The sequence below is a fragment of the Bidens hawaiensis genome, unplaced genomic scaffold, assembly GCF_021521415.1.
Source record: "Bidens hawaiensis isolate Kalapana, Puna unplaced genomic scaffold, B.hawaiensis_p1.1 tig00001179_1, whole genome shotgun sequence".
Lineage (NCBI taxonomy): Eukaryota > Viridiplantae > Streptophyta > Magnoliopsida > Asterales > Asteraceae > Bidens > Bidens hawaiensis.
Window position 1 is genome coordinate 3,618,663 of NW_027491068.1, and position 14,458 is coordinate 3,633,120.

At 40.2% G+C, this 14,458-nt stretch overlaps 1 pseudogene; it reads left to right on the top strand.

The window, feature by feature from the left end:
- The first annotated feature begins 11,679 nt into the window (after positions 1 to 11,679).
- LOC143562907 (berberine bridge enzyme-like 8 pseudogene) lies at positions 11,680 to 13,297 on the top strand (annotated as a pseudogene).
- Positions 13,298 to 14,458: the final 1,161 nt, after the last annotated feature.

A 14,458-nucleotide genomic window follows, 5' to 3' on the forward strand; every position in this document is an offset into this window, starting at 1 on the left:
GGGATCTACACTTGCGCCCATATAACGCTTCAAACGGCGCTGCCTTGAGGCTTGTGTGATAACTGTTATTGTAAGAAAATTCAACCAACGGAAGGTGGGTATCCCAACTACCTCCAAAATCGATCGCGCACGCGCGCAGCATATCTTCCAATGTCTGGATCGTTCGTTCGCTTTGTCCATCCGTTTGGGGGTGATAAGCCGTACTCATGTCCAGTCGAGTACCTAACCCCTCTTGTAATGATCTCCAAAACCTTGAGGTGAACCGACTATCTCTATCAGAAATGATGGACACTGGGACTCCATGTTTTGAAACTACTTCTCGAATATATAGTCGGGCTAACTTTTCCATTTTATCAGTTTCTTTAATCGGCAGGAAGTGCGCTGACTTAGTTAGCCGATCTACAATAACCCATATCGTGTCGTAACCCCCAGGTGTCCTTGGTAGTTTGGTGATGAAATCCATGGAGATTTGTTCCCACTTCCACATGGGAATTTCTGGCTGTTGAAGTAACCCCGACGGCTTCTGGTATTCAGCCTTTACCTTTGAACACGTCAGGCACTTACTGACATGTGTCGCGATGGCGCCTTTAAGATTGGGCCACCAATACAACATTTTAACATCTTGGTACATCTTGTCTGCGCCAGGATGTACGGAATACCGCGTCTTGTGAGCTTCGTTTAATACCTGCTCGCGCAGTCCTCCCTTGAGAGGGACCCATATGCGGTTGGCAAAATATCGAGTGTTCCCTTTAAGTTCCAAATTCTTAATCATACCCCCAAGGGATTCAGTTTTAACAAACTCTGGTTTCAAGGCTTCTTGCTGAGCGTCTCGGATGCGCGTAGAGAGGTCTGCGTGAATTGTTAGCTTTAGGGCCTTGACCCGTAGTGTTTTTATTCGCTCCTTTCTGCTTAGCGCGTCTGCTACCACATTCGCTTTCCCCGGATGATACTTGATCTCGCAATCATAATCATTCAACAATTCAACCCATCTTCGTTGCCTCATGTTTAAATCCTTCTGATTGAATATATGTTGGAGGCTCTTATGATCCGTAAAGATTACACATTTCGTACCGTAGAGGTAATGGCGCCAAATCTTTAGCGCGAAGACAACCGCTCCAAGTTCTAAATCATGCGTTGTGTAGTTCTTTTCATTGGTCTTGAGTTGGCGCGAGGCATACGCTATAACTTTGTCTCGCTGCATAAGGACACATCCGAGTCCCTGGTGTGAAGCGTCGCAGTAAACGACGATGTCATCCGTCCCCTCTGGTAAAGATAAAATTGGCGTACTACATAACTTCTGTTTCAACATTTGAAATGCCGCTTCCTGATTCTCGCCCCAAATAAACACCTTGTCTTTCTGAGTTAGCGCGGTCAGAGGTAGAGCTAACTTGGAGAAGTTCTCAATGAAGCGTCGATAGTAGCCAGCTAGTCCTAGGAATTGCCTCACCTCAGTTGGGGTTTTTGGCGCTTCCCAGTTTTCGATGGCCTTGACTTTGGAAGGATCAACGTGAATTCCTTTCTCGTTTACAACGTGACCGAGAAAGTGAACTTCTCTAAGCCAAAACTCGCACTTGGAAAACTTCGCATACAACTTTTCTTTCCTTAACAATTCCAAAATCAATCTCAGGTGTTGCTCATGCTCGGCCTTGGTCCGAGAGTAAATCAGAATATCATCTATAAACACAATCACAAACTTGTCCAAGTATGGTTTGCACACGCGGTTCATCAGATCCATGAACACAGCCGGCGCATTAGTTAGCCCGAAAGGCATCACTAAGAACTCATAATGGCCGTATCTAGTTCGGAAGGCTGTTTTCGGCACATCTTCCTCATGGACCCTAAGTTGGTGGTATCCGGACCGTAGATCTATCTTCGAATAATAACTGGATCCTTGCAACTGGTCAAATAAGTCGTCAATCCTCGGTAAGGGGTACCGATTTTTGACTGTCAGCTTGTTCAGCTCCCTGTAGTCAATACACATCCGGAAGGAACCATCCTTCTTCTTTACAAACAGTACTGGAGCTCCCCAAGGTGAGAAACTTGGGCGAATGAAACCCTTATCCAATAGTTCCTGTAACTGATTGGATAGCTCTTGCATCTCAGATGGAGCTAATCGATAAGGCGCTCGAGCTACTGGCGCAGCTCCTGGGACCAAATCAATGCGAAATTCGACTTGTCGCGGCGGCGGCAATCCGGGCAGATCTTTAGGAAAAACTTCTGGAAATTCGCGCACTACAGGTAAGTCTTCAATTCTTCGCTCATCTCCCTTCTCTATTACATGCGCCAGGAAGGCGTAGTACCCTTTCCTTAGGCACTTGCGCGCCTTTAGGCATGAAATCAGTTTCGTCGCAACTCCCTTTCTTTCCCCTTGAATCATCAAAGTTTCTCCGTTCAACAGTGGAATCCGAACCTGCTTCTCATGACAAACAATCTCCGCGAGATTCTCGACCAACCAATCCATACCTACCACAATATCGAAACTTCCCAAATCTATTGGCAACAAGTTTATATTGAACTCATGACCTCCCATGACTAATACACATTGCTCAGTCCTTTCATTCGCGCATAACTGCCTACCATTGGCTAGTTCTATAGTATAAGGTTTGTCTAGCCTACTGGTCGCTAAGCCCAGGGAGTTTTTAAACTCATGGGATATAAAACTTAGGTCAGCGCCAGTATCAAATAAGACAGATGCATAATGACCGTTAAGCAAAAACGTACCGGTTACCACATTCGGCTCTTCCTTTGCTTCACCCGCGCCGATCACAAAAGCTCTCCCGCGAGCTTGGTTTCCTTTCTGTGGGCAATCCCGACTGAAGTGTCCAGGCTTCCCGCATGCGTAGCAGCTGTCGCTCGATCCAGCTTCTCTGATGCGACAATTCATCGCCTTGTGTCCTGGTCTGCCACATTTGGCGCATTCGATTTTTGCGCATTCACCCTCGTGGTGATACTTGCATTTGCTGCACCATGGGCGAGGCCCGCTGTATCCTTTCCTTGATGGTTCCGCGGCTTGAATCGCGTAAACCCTTGTGCTTTCCTGCCTCTTGGGCGGTGGCTGCTTGAAGTCTGACCCTCGGTGGGAGTTCCATTTCCTCTTGGAGTCAGAGGTTCGCTGCTCGTTCAAGCGAGCGGTCAACATACCCGCACGAACCGTATCCCTTGTAAGGGTGATGGCTCGCGCAACCGCCTCATCGAAGGTTGGAGGCGCTGCGGCGTTGAGCGGAACCCTAACAACAGGAGGCAACCCAAAGATATACCTCTCGACCTTCTTTTCCTCTGTGTTTGCCATATCTGGCACCAACTGACAAAGTTCGTTGAACCGGTTGTTGTAGGCGTCGATATCCGTTCCTACCATAGTGTGGTTCCAGAATTCCTGTTGCAGACTCTGAATCTCTGCGCGTGAGCAGAACTTTCTCATCAACATTTCCTTCAGTTCCTCCCAGGTCTTGTGGAGAGCAACTTCTCGCCCCAAAGTTTTCGTTTGAAGCTTCCACCAAGACGAAGCTGCTTCTTGGAACATGCAGGTCGCGTAAAGGACCTTCTGGTTTTCACTACATCCGCTGATGGAGAGAACGGTCTCCATCTTGTCAATCCAATTGTAGAGCCCAATGGCTCCTTCGGTGCCTTTGAACGGCCAAGGCCTACAGGCCATGAATGTTTTATAGGAGCATCCTTTGTCCAAGGCTCCTGATTCGGGTTCTGGGGTCTCATTCTGACGACCCTGACTAGATTCGGCCTTGCTGGCCTCATGTGTCGCAATCGCCTGCGCGATTATTTCCGCGAGTTCCTCGGGTGTCATGGTAATTCCCTTGGCTTTAGTTGGAGGCATTCTCGCTTTAAAAGAGAATGGAAATATATCAAACTTAGCGCATGTACTCTGAGCACATAATGTTATCGTTATTTACTAGACACTGTGTGACCCGTGTTCCTAAGTGTGTGTATAGTTTCTTTTGAAAATATTTTCTTTGAAAAGTATTTCATGTGATTCCCCAACGGTTATAGTCTAGGTTAAAACTTCTTTTCCTAGTTCGCTATAACCAGTGCTCTGATACCAATCTGTCACACCCGGCCCTGAGCGGCGGAAACAGCCGGGCGCGCGCGAGTGGGGATTGATAATTAAGCACGGGCCATTGCAAACATTCAAAGATTTTCATTGCGCGTGAAATGTTTAATACAATACATTACATTGTTTAAAAATTACATAAAAACATCCAAGTATAAAACTGTTGAAGATTTCCAAGCCATATCCCCTTGCGCGGTGGGAACAACCACGCGCATCGAAGGGATAGAACTAAAATCTTCCAAAAAGCTGGTTTTAGATGTTCAGCGTGAGGTGCTCTAAGTGTGACTCCATGCGCTACCTAATTATCTCCTGAAAGACACGTAAAAACATTTGAATCAGTATAAACTGAGTGAGTTCACAAGTTTTAGTAACTTGATAAATCGTATTGCATCATAACCATTCTGAAACATAATTCTGATAGCATCATTAAAACACATGCTTGGTAAAAACATAGTTCTATCAACATAGTCTGATAAAATCGTTCCGCGGGTTACGCGCGAACATTTCTGGGAACTGTGCTCGTCTGTGTAAGTGGCGCTGCCACTACGAGCTAAAATAACGTATTACCGTCCCGCGGGTTACGCGCGAACGTTTCAGGAAAATGTGCTCGTCCATGCAAAGTGGCGCTGCCACTACGAGCTAAAATAATGTATTATCGTCCCGCGGTTTACGCGTGGACATTTCTGAAAAACCGTGCTCGTCTATGTAAGTGGCGCTGCCACTACGAGCTAAAATAACGTATTACCGTCCCGCGGGTTACGCGCGGACGTTGTGCCGGAAAACAAGGCGCTCGTCCATGCAAAGAGGCGCGACCCCTACGAGCGGGCTCAAACCCATAGTACTGCCCCATGACCATACTAGGCACTCGTCCATGCAAAGAGGTGCGACCCCTACGAGTGGGTGGATCAAACCAGCAGTCCCTACCCTTAGAGTTCCAATGGTAAAGTGATCACTTACTCGAGTTCTAGCGCACATACATCAAAAACCTTAGATAACCGTTCGCATTGCTCATCATGTAATATAATTTAACCACATAATCGCTTGCATAGCTTGTAAGTATACCATGATAAAAATGTAATTTAAACACGTGTCCCTCGCCCCGAAAACAGGTTAAAAACAGTGAAAATAGTGAAAATAGTGAAATGGGGGCTGTGAGACTCACCTGTGGTTCTTGTTAAAGGATTAATCGAGATTCGGGTTTTCTTGGTGTTGGCCTCGGAATCGAAGGTCTAGAATACGATTAAATAACAAGAAATCTATATTAAGATCAAGATATAAGGGTTGGAAAGTAGATCTCAAGGTTATAATCTCGGCTTACCTAGTAACAGGAACGGAATTGAAAATCAAATAGATGCTTGGGAGATGATTCAGGGCAGATTTGCAGTTTTAAGAGAGAAGTTTGAAGTGTGTTGAGTGATAATTTTAGGTTACATATTTATAGGCAAACTCAATGGAACACAATCCCTTAATTTAGGGGATTGTAATCTTTTCATATCTAGGTGTGATGATGATAAAGTATGGAAAGTATTATTATTTATTCAAAAGTGGAGGAGTGGGTAAAAGATTCTGATTTTCGCAGGACATGCAGGTCTGTGGTTGGTGAGAGTAGGGTGGCTGATAGTTGACTGTTCATGCCACAGTGTGCTTTTGCCAGTGCACAGTAAAAAGTAGAAATTTTCTGAAACACGTTACTGTTTTCTTTTGGGCGGGAATAATCCCCTTTATTCTGAAGAATACTGTGTTTTGTGCGTGTAACCTTGCGCGTACAGCCTTATGCGTGTAGGATTCTGCGTGTAGAATGTTTCTTTGCTGCGGGTAGGTATGTAACCTTCTCGCAGTCAGGGACATTGAGTTTTATTTGTAGATCCTCCAAGTGGTCTTGGTATTTCAACATAGTGATCAGTTATGTTGAAGTCAATTCCATCTTGGAGCTTCAGACAAACTAGCTCTCAATGTTCCCGCCATGCGGGGAGGTTAGTTCCCTTCCGCACGCGCATAAACGATTTAGGGTGCACCCGCCTTAGCATCATGCGTGACGGTCAACCCATTAGACATCATAACGTTAAGGTACATGAAAACATAAAGCCAAAACATTCGCGCATGGCGCATATAACATATGCCCACGCTGGTTCTTAACATGGTGCGCTCGCGCAGGGCGCACATAACAAATGCACGCGCTGACTAACATGGCGCGCTCGCGCAGGGCGCACATAACAAATGCACGCGCTGACTAACATGGCGCGCTCGCGCAGGGCGCACATAACAAATGCACGCGCTGACTAACATGGCGCGCTCGCGCAGGGCGCACATAACAAATGCACGCGCTGACTAACATGGCGCGCTCGCGCAGGGCGCACATAACAAATGCACGCGCTTAATATTTACAATCACCTAATTATTAGGTTGATTACTTAGCTTAAGGGTTTGGGAATTTACCGGTTGTCACAAACCAACAATTAAAGGATTCATGATATAGATGCAAGGCTAAACCACTCGTGACCACTTCAGGTGTAGGATTCCAACCACTCGTGACCCGGTTTAACCTTAGGTTGACATATCTTCATCAAATTAACACATTTCAATCATTTTATGATTGTTACCAATATTAGGATTTAGTTTTGATTAATCTTTTGGTTGATTGAACCTTTATGTTTGTTTGAATCGGTTAAACAGATTGTGTTTTCTAGGATTAAGTTCTTATAATAATCATTGATAGGTGGTAGGTTTTATATAAACAAACTAGTAATTAGGTGACCGTACTCAGTTATGTCACTTCATCGATTTAGGTTCTGTGAATCATCATAACCAAACTAACGTGTCTAGTAAATTATTTGTCTATTCTAATAAATGAATTACGTCTATGTGATTCCCCAATTAGTATAAATTTATTCAGTCAGTTCATTGCATTACCTGAACCTGAGGTGTAGTCACTATTTTCTTAAATTGTTTTTCAACCAAATCAATATTTAAACTGCTTGACATCGTTTGTCCACCATAACACGAATAATTAGTGAACAATGAACTAAAGTAGCACTTTTCAGTTATTCCGGGCGGAGGCGACCTTACTTACTTGTACTAGTTATAGGTATTTAAATTTTCTAAACACTTGTTTTTTTATTCATGACATCTACATCATTAACCCACATAAACGAGCAGGCCTTCACGTCATTTCACCAACTTTGAGATCGAGCACTCCTTGTTTTTGAAGATTTTCTCATTTCTTGTTATCCAAGTCAGCCAAATAGACGCTGCTAATATTTCTTGTATAGGCTTTCCTATCTCCTTTGACACCTTATGTTGTGCGAGAAACTTAAGGATGGATTGCACCGAGTCCCATCAGCTGTTTCTTGGAAGTTTTACTCATTCAAGGATAGTTGCAATGTACCAGTAAGTGGGTCGATGTTTTTTTGTTGTTGCCCACAAAGTCCACAACACAAGGCGGATACATTTAGCCCTCTTTCTGCAAAGCAACACGCGTGAGCTCCGATCTAGTGACACTTTCCAAAGGAAATAATAAACTTTTATCGGTATCTAGTTATTCCGATTATTAAAGTACCGATCATTTCCCCTCGTTATCAAACTCCCATCTCGTGATACCGACCTAAAAGTCTTTATAGAATTGTTCGAACCCTTCCAAAGCCAAGCATCAATGTTATTCAGCTGATGGTCGGTCAATTTGTATATATTTAAGTTTGTTTATTTATGGGCTGTTTGTTTACATCTGAATGGAACCATTCAGATGTAAACATCTTATTCATTCAGACTTCAGACTGTTTAGTTCTAAACAGAAAAACATCTGAATGGTTAAAATTAGGTCTAAATCATTCAGAGTTACTGTTGTTGCTGAATGGGACAGATGTTCATTCATATCTGACTCATTCAGATCTGAATGAACCAAACAGCCCCTTACTAGTTTTAATCGTTTATTGTACGAACTTTGGTACTTCATGCACATGTATTATATTTCAGGTCACAGGTATTTAAAGATGCTATTTTGGACCTGCATGAGCACGGATTGAAGACCCAGGATATCCAGCACGCAAACAATGCAAGAGATTAATGGTTGCTGATGAAGACTCCCATCGCGGTACGCGATGTGAGAGGTTGAAGACCCATCGCGTATCGCGATGGGATTAAAATAATAATTCAGTAGACCATGGTCCATCGCGGTACGCGATGGACCCTAGAAGATCCCATTGCGTACCGCGATGAGTGAGAAAAACGAGAAAGTTAGTTTTGAAGGAAAAATAGACCAATTTCATCCTACCGATTCGTCCAGAGATCATCTATATGTTTTATTCCATCAGAATTGAGGGTCTTACGATGTTGAGGCTTAGCTAATCTCTTCGAATCATACCCGGGGATGTAAAGTTTGTACTTTCAGTATTTCTCATGTATTTAGAACGAATGATTTGTAACTGTCTTTGATTAATCTATGAGTATTAATGTTTAGTATTGTTGTGCATTCAGTCGGTTTAGGTTTATGTCGATTAAAACGATTAGTTTGTTGGTTGCTATAATAATTGCTTATAGGATTGTTTGACTAGTTAGATACAATGAAGCATACAATTGGCCTTAGCAGGGATTGTTTAAAAACTATTGCCGTGTGTTAGCGATTATTGATGCGATTTTGCTCGTTAGTCAGTCTATATTGATCTAAGATAGTTTATATGTTAAGTTGCATGAGATTGCTGTTCAGTTGCTTACTTGAATTCCGGGTGTGGTTTGTCTTTGTTAATTGTTGAACGTTATTATTTGATTAATTAATAGTAAAACCAAAACTTGTTTGCTTGTGTGATCAGCACTACAATCTGTTACTTCATACGTTTAGAAACTTGTTACACGTTACATTGACCAAATACTCCTCGTGGTTCGACACCCTAACTTGCTTAGGTTATTAGTAATTTAATTTAATTGTTTTTTACTAGATAACGACAGTCTAGTATCACTAAACCTTTTTTTGTGTGACAAGATTAATGGACCTGGTTAGTTCACTAACCTCACGAGATGTGTTTGGCACTCTTCCAACTCCAGTTCTGTACCACCTCACTGTCAAGCCAAGAGATTCTATCACCTAATAATGCATATTTTTTAGTTTCTAAAGCGAACAATGAAGGAAAAGTCTCTTTTAGTATTACCAAATCAGCCCATTTATGCAATTGAAATAGGTTTTTATCGCCTTTCCCCAACCGAACTATCAATCCCTCCGTAAAATTCATATTATAGTTGGGCTCTAGTTTCTCTAACCTACCGATTGAATTCCACATACTACCCAATGAGGATATTACATTTACCTAGTTCCACTTCCGTGTGCCATTATGAATAGATGGAATAGTTATAACCCATAATGAGTTATTGCCATTTTTATACTTAGAACACCATTTTGCCAGTCAACTTCAATTTATACCTAGTGTAGCCCTCTTCTACGACACCCAATTAATTTCGACATTTCGTTGATACCGTTGCATGAAAGAGATAGAAATAATACAAACCGAGGCTACCCAACACTGGTTTAACCAACATTAGCCTTCCCCCAAATGACAACGTTTTGACTTTCATAACAACTTTTTTATCAAATTTGTCAAGAATCGGTTACCAATTGCTTTTCAAGTGCACATTTGCACTGATATGAGAACTGAGGTGCACGAACAAAAATTTTCCTGCATGACAATTCAGCGCTCGAGCCATATAATCCACCTCTTCAATACCAACTTTTACTCCAAAAGTGTACTTTTACGTAAATTTACTTATAGTCTGACATTAAAACACCTAAGGATCAATGTGAGAATCCTGAAATTTGATTCATTACATTCACTTATGATAACCACATCATCTACATATAGTAAGTGATATATTAAAGAACCTTCACTAGGTGTTTAAATATCGTGAAAAAGTCCTTCTGAACATGCTGGTCCCATTGCCACGTGTAAGGCCTCCATCATGGTAATAAATAAGAACGATGAAAGTGAGTCTTCTTATCGAACCCCCTTTATAATGTTGAATTCATCAGTGGGCACTCCGTTGGCCAGAACTAACCATCCCCCCCCCCCCCCCACACCCACCCACCCACACACCCACACACACCACCCACCCACACTCTTTATGGAGAACTTCATTTGAGCCATAATCGGGTCAAGGTACCTCCAATTTATGGAATCAAAGGTTATTCAGTGTCTATTTTAAAGCACCATATCCTTTTTATTAAGGGAAGCAAACACCCGATATTATTTATATATGAAGGAAGCAAATACCCGATGTTGTTTACAAAACATCATTAATCTTTTAAAACATAATTCACATGTAACATTTTGAAACATATCATATATATTTTGGGTTAAAAATGTAAACTTTGGAAATAGAAAAACCAAAAAATAATTTAATAATAAATATGATAAGGAAATAATATATGTGAATTATATTAAGTTAGAAGAATTCATGTTAAGATGTTGACTTGTTTAAACATTTAAAAGAGTAATGACACATTCACCTTTTTATTTAGTAGTTGGCAACTGATTCTAACTTCTTGTTTGATTTTCTCGAACATGTAGTTCAAAATAATTTTATATCAATTATCTAGATCGTCGTAGTATCTACTTTAGACTCTTATGGTATGGCACCATAGTTTCAATCCTCATTTACACGTGTAAGTTTGATTACTAGGTTTAAAACTTAGTTTTCATTAATATATTCAAAATTGGTTTCAGACCTATGATATATTAGACCTTTTAACCAAAACCTTAATTAGATGGGTTATCATTACTCATAAATTTAGTTGAGTCTTCACATGATTAGACAGTTTGTTGATCAAATGATTAAACCAACGGTTTATTGATTCTAGGCCTCATAAATGGTTTACAAACATTGTTAGGATTCTAAGAACACCATTTTAACAAGGTTTGACCTCTATAGCTAAGATCGTGGTTTAAATGTATGAAAACGAACTCTAAACGAGCTAAAACCGTCAATAACTACCTTACGAACCTAATTGTGCTGATATTGATTACAATATATTTATCGTATGATGGGATCTATCTCCGGAGTTTTATTGCATAGATTGTTATTTTCATTATTATATATATACTCACTTTTCTTGTAAGAAAACTCGTAAGCCTACAATAATGTTTTTAAGACACAAGTTACAACAAGCCAAAGGTTTGGATGACGTGGCAATGAAGCAAACTTGATGTGGAAAAGTTCATGGCTGCAAACATGCAAAGTGGGTCCCCCCCCCCTCTCATACACACATACTATATATACATATACATACATATTTAATATATTTCAATAAGGTATGTAGATGTTTGTTGTTGTGAAAGAAAGTTAAGGTTTTTAAGAAAAGTTTGGAATCTGATGTGGCGATAATGTGTTGATTTGTTTGAGTTTGTTGTTGGGGATGCTCTCCTTATAAAAATAGTTATTTATTTATTTTTATTATATACATGTGTAAGAACGTAGGATACCGGATACAACGAGTACCAATATTTTGCTCAAATTGATCTTTTTTCACCTTTGAATATATCATGTAGTTATGTTTTAGTGTGACATATTTCATATTTGAAAGATTAAATATACATTACGACTCTTGTTTGTCTATAAATTGCATGTCCTCAAACCATATGCACACCATATTACAAACAATGGCAATCATATCTTCAGTTTTAACTCTACTCCTTGTCTTGCTCTCCACCCAATCTTCTGCAACTTTTAGTTCCATGACAGATCGTTTCATTCAATGTCTAGACATCCGTTCGGACCCGTCTTTCCCGATCTCCGGACTGATCTACACTCCCAGAAACTCATCATTTCCCTCACTCTTGCAAACTTACATCAGAAACCTTCGATTCAACAAATCTACGACACCAAAACCCATATTAATCATCACTGCGGAACATGTTTCCCACATTCAAGCAGCTATCATGTGCGGCTAAGAAAGGCGGCTGCTAATGAAAACAAGAAGCGGCGGCCATGATTTTGAAGGCCGCTCCTATGTGACAAACACGAACGAACCTTTTTTCATTGTTGACATGTTCAATTTTCGGTCGATTGACGTGGATATCATACAAGAAACCGCATGGGTCCAAGCTGGTGCGACTCTTGGTGAAGTCTACCATCGAATCGCCGAGAAAAGTAACACTCATGGTTTTCCCGCAGGGGTTTGTTCAACAGTTGGTGTTGGTTTAGTGGGGGTGGGTATGGTACCATGATGAGAAAGTATGGTTTATCTGTTGATAATGTTGTTGATGCTCAAATAATTGATGTGAATAGCAAGCTTTTAAATCGAAAGAGTATGGGTGAAAATTTGTTTTGGGCCATCACCGGAGGTGGTGGTGCGAGTTTTGGGGTGGTTCTAGCCTACAAGCTCAAACTGGTGCGTGTTCCGGAAGTCGTGACAGTCTTTAGGATCGAAAGAACTTCGGAACAAAACCTTAGCACCATCGCACAATGATGGGCGCAAGTTGCTGATAAGCTAGATAACAATATTTACCTTCGAATGACTTTGGATGTCACAAACAATACGAACGGTGAAAAGATAGTTCGGGGTATGTTTCTAACGCTGTACCTAGGAAACTCGGTGAATCTTGTTACAATTCTGAATAAAGATTTCCCCGAATTAGGTTTACAAAAATCGGATTGTATTGAAATGAGTTGGATCGAGTCTGTGCTTTACTACACGGGTTTCCCCATCGATACTTTGGCCACCGAGCTTCTAAGCCGCACACCTCAAATACTCAACACTTTCAAGTGCAAATCTGATTACCTGAAAACCCCTATTTCTAAAAAAGGTTTTGAGTTAATATTCGAAAGGATTAAAGAACTTGAAACCATAATGGTGGAATTCAACCCCTGTGGCGGAAGAATGAATGAAATATCCGAATTTGCAAGGCCTTTCCCACATCGATTGGGCAACATAGCAAGGATTCAATACCTACTAATCTGGGAAGAACTCGGAAATGAAGCGGAAAATCAATACTTGAATTATTCAAGGATGATGTATGATTATATGACTCCATTTGTGTCTAAGAACCCAAGAGAAGCATTTTTTAACTATAGGGATTTGGATATTGATGTCATTAGCCACGGTAGAAATGCTTCTGCTGAGGGTATGGTTTATGGGCATAAATATTTCAAAGATTCAAATTACAAGAGGCTAACAAGAGTGAAGGCTAGAGTTGATCCTCGCAATTTCTTTAGGAACGAGCAAAGCATTCCAACTTCTTAAGTATGACCTTTGTCCTTTCAGGGTGTCAAAGTTAAAATTTACATAATCTGATATAACTTTGATTTGTATTTTATACAATCAAAATTTTTATGATTATCTAAATTTCAGTTTTCACTTCTGAAAGATATATATATTATATGGATTTTGATTATTTCAAGTACCATCTTGAACATTTGAATAAGGAATAAGTTTATTTACTTGGTTTGGTTACGGTAATACTTCATAATTACTTGTAATATCTGTATTAAATAATATATTTCGAACTCATGTGATACTACTTACTAGGCACAATGTTTTTTCTCAATAGTGTAAATTTATCGCTATTTTTTATACGTAGTGTAAAACATCTTCTACTCTCACATTGTCGTCCAAGCTTCGCTATTGTGTAACATTCCAATTTTTTGATTTGTCAATATAGAAGCTTATATGAGAATTTTATAGACTTGAAGCTTCTCCATAAAGCTATATGTGTAAGTATAGAGTATTTATGTACGTGGCAACGCGTCATAACTTGAAGTTTTGGTATGAAAAGGTTTAGTCTTTGGTATAAAAATTTAAAAAATGAAACTTGAGGGTTTCTCTGCCATTAGATGAAAGTTAAATTAAGAATAGCCACATAATAATAAAAAAAATCGTAAGCTAATTCATTTGGGTTAAATTCAGAAATGTGTACGTTCTTAAACTTTTGTTGTTCTTATGGAATATTGGGTCTATATATTAAAATTCACGTCAGGTTGGGTTAGTAATGACCTTACATTCATACTAATTCATGTAAGAAGCATTCGACACAATTGTTGAACTTAAGCTTTGTTTGTATGCTTGGAGGCTTTTTATAATTAGGTAGGTTTTGTAACGGAATCTTTTTGGGTATTGGTAGTTAATAATCAAGTGGGTAACCGAATTAGAACTCACAAAACTCCATTGTATATGATGAACCATCATAAATGGGTAGATGTCAATACTTTGCATATTGTATGCCTAACACGTTTAGAAATACTAACTTTGGTTTGTAAACAAAAATATGGGTGAAAACTAGGCTACTTTTAAACTAATAAAAGAAATGAGAAAAATTGCGTTAGTGTTCCACGTGGTTAGAACTCACAAAACTCCATTGTAGATGATGAACGATTTGGGAGGTTTTGTGTTAGACTAGTATAAACCATCATAAATGGGTG